At 55.7% G+C, this 6,078-nt stretch overlaps 1 protein-coding gene across 1 annotated transcript in view; it reads left to right on the forward strand.

The window, feature by feature from the left end:
* Positions 1 to 6,078, forward strand: part of USP43 (ubiquitin specific peptidase 43) — a 31,571-nt gene that overhangs the window by 14,985 nt on the left and 10,508 nt on the right. The gene's annotated exons all lie outside the window — the stretch shown is intronic.

The following is a 6,078-nucleotide window of genomic DNA, read 5'->3' on the forward strand; positions in this document are numbered from 1 at the left end:
CACAGGGAACACAGGGAACAGAATCTTCCCACTGCTCTGCTCCTGGTTTAGCTCCACTGTGCTCTCCTGTGCTTGGGGGCTGTGTCCAAGTGCCCTCGTGCAGGATCCTGGCAGGCTCCAGGGAGGAGTGGGAATCACTGCAGGCTCCAGCCAGCCCCAGGCTCTCATGTTGCCACTTCTGTGACATCTCCTCTGAGAGCTCCCCAGGCACAGGGAGCTGTGGCATCGTGTGCATTGCCTGTAGCTAAATCCATGGATTTGCTGTTGGTTCTTTTAACCTGAGGAATGGATTCTAGTAAAGAGCCTTTTGAAGGCCCTTTGTGCTACTGGCCCAATTTCTGGCCACAGCTCCCTAGGAGCTGCTGCTGCAGGCCCTGCACTCTGCTGGGCACTGATTCTGCTTCAGCTGAAAAGCAGAAATTGTCACATCCCCCGGTGATTATCCCACCCCACCGAAACCAAAGGGATATCTGAATGTTCCCCTGCCTGTGGGGAAAACAGGAACAGGCTTAGGCAGAAGAGGGAAGGTTTAGATTAGAAATTAGGAAGAAATTTTTCACTACAAGTCTGATGATGCACTGGAACAGAGAGGTGTGGACTCTCCATTCCTGTCAGTGTCCAAGGCCAGGCTAGACAGGGTTTGGAGCAGCCTGGGATAGAGGAAGGTGTCTCTGCCCATGGTAAGGGTGAGAGTGGATGGGCTTTAAGATCCTTTCCAACTCAGGCCATTCTGGGATTCTGGGGTTCCAGGATTCCAGAATTCCCCAGACTCACACAAGCAGCTGGAACAGGAGCTGTGGGGCTGCTGCTTCCTCAGCCACTCCAGGTGATCCTTCTCCTTACAGCTGAGGTAACTTTGAAGCATTTTTACAATTAGAGGAGACTCTGTTTTTGTATTTCCTGTCATCCATTTACCAGATTCCCCAACAGCCCCCACAGCACTGAAAAAATGGGTCTGACTCATTCAGGGGGACCAGGAGTTTTCTGTTCCTTTCAGATTGGCGTGAAGGATTCCTCACTTCTGAGAATCATCTTGGCTGTTGTTATAACACTTCCATGTTGTCACTGCCACCTTTCCCGAGAGGCTCCTGGCACAGCCTGACTCAGATCTGCTCCCTCTTGGAGCTCTCTCGCTTTCACTCCATCCCTCTTCCCTCCCCTCTTCTGCCCTGCCTTTAATGAATGACTTGTTGTGTAAATTCAGTCTTCTGTGTTTATTTTAATTTGTCTGGTCCTGATTAAGGAAAAAAGCCGTCAGATCCAACTCCTGGCATTTACTGGGAAGCTCTCTCCAGCCAAGATTTTAACCCCATGTTCTCAAAAGAATTCAGGGATGCTGGGGCTGCTTCTTTTGCAGTGTCCAATTTAAAGCTCTCTTCAGGGACCTGGTTTTGGAGAGTGCAGTCTCTGCTAAAAATGCCTGGGTGTTTCCAGCCAGACACACTCAGATTCCTGGGCATTGGCCTGATTCTTCAAATAGGCTCCAAATTTGCACGGAAGAAGCACTTATTACTAACTCAGTACCACATCTAGGATTAAAAGCAACAGCTCTCAAGTACTGTTTGTGTGAAGATCAGTGCAGGCAGCAGCAGGGAAGTGATGCAAGTGAAGGATTTCTCTTGCAGGCATTGGAGACCTGGGAGAATTCTGTCATCAATTAAAATGCAACAGAATGCTGCAGCCCTTAATTCTGGGGATCTCAGATGTTTTAGTTAATGGAGATGATTTATCTCTACACCTGCACTGACAGTTCTGGAAGGCAGTGGGGGACAGGCATTTAAAGGTATCATTGCTTGGTTTTCCTCACATGCCACTAAAAGCATTTCCTGCTCACAGCACACCAAAGGTGGATCCTTTAGGACTGTGCCCCTCTGCTGACCATCAAACACTGAACAAATCCTTTTCCTTCTGCCTGAAAATTCCCTGCTCTCATTACTGGAGCCTTCAGCACAGGAATTCGGTCATTCCATGCTCTCTTCCTTTGGAGCCCCTGGTGCTCTGAGCCATAAACACACCAGCAGGTTCCACAGGCTCTGCAGCAGGGCTGGCTGGGCTTGGGATCCAGGACCCAGCCACTGGAATGTGGGACAGGCTCTGTGCTTGTATGGGGGAATGAGGAGGGCACTGGAGCCTGTGAAGCTGCCCAGGGGTCTCAAGGAGCCCTGACACCGCCAGGTCCCCGTGGGCAGAGTTTGGAGCCTCACCTCTGCAAGGTGTTTATTTACCCCGAGACATCCAAGGCTGGTGCCCAGCCGAGGTCACTGAGCTCCCCCAGCCTGGCTGAGCCCCCAGGACAGCCTGGGGCACTTTCCAGGCACCAGCCCCTCTCAGCACTGCTGGATCGAGGTGCAGCTGCCCCTCCCCACGCCCAGGTCCAGCTCCTGCTGCGGGATCACATCGTCTCAGTTCACAGGGATAATGGGTGGAAAGAGCCTAGAGACACCTGCTCAGTGAAGCAGCCAGGGATGGAGCAAATGCATTAAAACCTGAGTGAAATTGCTGCAAACAAAGTGCAGGAGTTCCTGCAGCTTGGGGTTATCTGCTGCTTTCCCGTTCCGAACCGGCGGAGCATGGCCGGCTCTATTCATCAGCCTGAGCCCTGGAAAGCAGAATTTCCCTGCCTTGATGTTGTCCCTCCTCAAAGAGACTCCCAAAAAAGGCAGGCCCCATGCATCTTTCATGGGGCATTAAATAACTCACTCTGCTATCTATAATTTAATCCAAGCTGCAGAGGCTGAGGAGAGAGGGGTTCCAAGGGGGGAGATTTCTCTGCCTGCCTTGAGTCCTAAAAGTGCTGCAGGCAGGGAGGGGGCAAGGAGGGGGCACTGCCAGCCCAGACCGGCGCTCCCAGCCCCACCCAGGCTCCCCCAGCTGCCCCCAGGCTGGGAGCAGGATGGGACTGTTGAAAGCACATTTCCACTCCACAGCACAGATGTTCCCAGCCCGTGCCAAAAGAGCAGGAGAAGCTCAAAGAAAGCAAACATTGTCCCAGGGCAGAGCGCAGCAGGCAGGGAGGAAGGTTTCTCTTTCTTTTTTGTTATTATTATCAGGATGATTTGGCAGCATGGAAATGGATTTCTCTCTGGCCTGAATCAGTTCAGCTCAGATCTATTCAGGATTTTATCCCGAGATCCAAGCGTCTCTCTGGCACTGATGCCCAGCTAGAGGGAACATTTCTAGTGCTGTCCTGTCCCCGTGTCTCCCTAATCCAACCCAAACCCTCCGTGTTTTTGTATCCATCCCGCTGTCTGGTGTCCCAGGCAGTTCATGCCAGCAACAAGGAATTTTCCATTGTAGTGACCAAACATTTCCATCCCTTCGTTGTATTTGTCACTCAGATTTTGCCCACCCCACATTTGCTCTGAAGCCGAAGCAGGAAATGGCAGCTTGAGAGGCAGGAGCTGGAGAGAGCCAGGAGATCCCAAAAAGGCATTTTAGGGAGAAAGTGCTGACGCAATCCAGCAGTGCCGGATGCGGCAGCATTGATAAATATTTGATTTAGCCTGAATAGGAAGGCATCACGTTCAGAATGACCTGAAAAAGAAGGAAGATGACAAACACAGTGCCACTGAAAGGCAGATTCACACGGTGAGCATTCTTGAGGCTCACTCTGGTGTGCAAATTGCCTTAAATTGGAATGAACTGGAGTTACCTGTGGGAAAGGCACCGCTGCCTGCTCCAGGCCGGCTGGGATGCACTGACAGCCATGGGGTGCCTCTGCCTATGCTTGGAAAGATTCACTGATTCAGTTTTCAGTCGTTGGCTGATGTGTGCTGTCAGAATTCCTGCACTGGCATCACAGGGGGCAGCTGGGGGGTGCTGACAGGTTCCCGGGGAAAAAAAATTTCACTGCCCAGTGCTTCTTAATTCTGGCAGGCTTGGGGTTTTTAACATGACTGAGTTTCACCCTCTCAGTTTAGAGCAATTTCCTCGGCTATGTTTGTCGGCTCTCCCTTCCCATCCATCCCCCTCTAACAAACACCAGGTTCTGATCCAGCTCTCAGTTCAGCTCCTGCCTCTGGACTCTCCAGTCCCCTCACTTTTCTTTAGGCTTTTCTCCACTTTCCTTAAGGAGTTGCTTTGGGTTTCTGGTTCCCCGAGCCTGCCTGGGTTCCCTCCCTCCCTCCCTCCCTGCACTGCAGCTCTGGCTTGTGTGGGATGCTCCAGGCCTGAGTGTCCGGCCAAAACTGGCCAGAGAGAAACAACAAGTGCTTTTCTCTTCAGTGAGCCGGGAGCTGCTCTAGATAAACCCGTTCTTCCCACACTGCATGAGGCACAACCTGCCCTTGTCAGAGAACTGGGAAAGGAAAAGCCCCCCATCCTCACACAAACGCTCTGGTGGATCCTGGTTTCCATCTCCTTGGGGTCTGCAGCAGGGCTTGCAGTGTGTGGTGCTGGGAACAGGGCCAGGAATCTGCCAGGAGTCCCAGGGAACACTCAGGACCCTGCTTTATGGATTGTCACCTTTGGATAGGAGAAGGGACCCAGATGTTAAGGATGTCTTTCCCAAAGGAGCATTTTTTCCATTGGCTTTGTAATGATGGATTTCACAGCTTTGGCCAGGAGGATGCTGAGGAATGAACTTCAGTAGTGGATGCAGAGTCAGCTCAGGAGTCAAACCTCTGGGCTTGGGGGGTTTGTAGCTGGAATTTCAGCTCAGCTCAGACTTCCCTGAGTGTCTGGGCCAGCAAGAACCCTGGCAGTGCCAGCAGCTTTCCTCAGGCAGGCTGAGAACCCCCACAGGGCTGGTGGGGCTCTGCAGGGCCAGCGGCTGCCCTGAGCCCCTGCACTGCATCCCCCAGCCCAGAGTGGCTCCCCGGGCACAGCAGGGTGGGACCACCCCCGACATGGTCCTTCCATGGCCATTCCCATCTCCCCAGGAGGAAAAGCTGAGTGCCCAGGCTGGCCCCGGGGTGGCTCCGGCTGGGAGCTGCAGCCCCTCCAAGGCAGCTGCTGTGTCGGGGGTCTGGCAGGGGGCAGGGGGTGACCCCAGCCAGGCTCTCAGGGAACATCCCTGAGATCAATCAGGGCTGATTGATCGTGGCAATCAGGGCTGGCTGAGGGCGGGAGGAAACTTCGGCTTGGCTCAATCCTCTCTTCTCTCTGGATAAGCAGCTCCTGAGCCCGGAGCCACTCGCGGTGGAGCCGTCCCTGGGGACCCAGGGCTGGCTGATCCCCCTCCATCTGCTCAGCAGACGCAGCACGGGATGGATTTAGCCTGAGATCACTCCAGGGGTAGCACACAGCCCTGTGCCCGATCCGTGCCCGGCACACCGCTGGCTGCCAGCCTGGCATCCCCCTGGGACGTCACCGTCCTGTCACCACCCCCGAGCTCACACCCCAGCCCAGGGACTGGACACTCCTGCGGGGAGAAGCGGCTGTGACATCCAACAGCACCTCCTGACCCTTCCTCTGTCATCCCGCTCCATCTCCCTAACCCCAAACAGGCACCAGGGCGTGGTGCCAAACAGTGTGGGGTGGGCAGGAGGCGCCAAAGGCTCTGGACGCTGCCAGCACTGTGTTGGAAACCCCCGTTTTGTGACTCTGTGCGAAGGAGCTGTCATTGTGTCCCCAAAGCTCAGTGCGGAGCGTGCAGAGGTGACCACTGTGCCACCGCTGCAGCTCAGAGCGCCCGGAGGTGCCAGAACTCGGGCATCTCGCAGTGACGCCGTGACACCCTGAGGCGAAGCTGAGGGCAGCAGGGCAGCGCTCGTGGAGCAGGGGCGGGACTGCCGGGAAAGCCGTGGAGGGGACAGAGGGATGGTTCACCCCGGGCGGGGATGAGGGTGGGCTGGGGCACCCCGGGGGGATGGGGAGATGGCTCACCCCTGGGGACAGGGGGCGTGGAGGGCTGGCTCAGCCGGGCGATGCTGCGGTGCCCGGGGTGATGCTGGGGACACCGGGGCAGGCGGGGCACGGCCGCCCGTGCCGCCAGCGGCACCTCCCCGCTACCCCCCCTCCTCCGCTCCGCTCCCTCTTCCTCCTCCTCCCGTCTCCCTCTCCCGAGCCAGCCCGGCCGGGGGAGGAGCCGGCCGCGCACAAAACCTCCCGCCCGGCCCCTCCGGGCCCCGCTCCGGC

Source organism: Parus major, chromosome 18 (genome assembly GCF_001522545.3).
Source record: "Parus major isolate Abel chromosome 18, Parus_major1.1, whole genome shotgun sequence".
NCBI lineage: Eukaryota > Metazoa > Chordata > Aves > Passeriformes > Paridae > Parus > Parus major.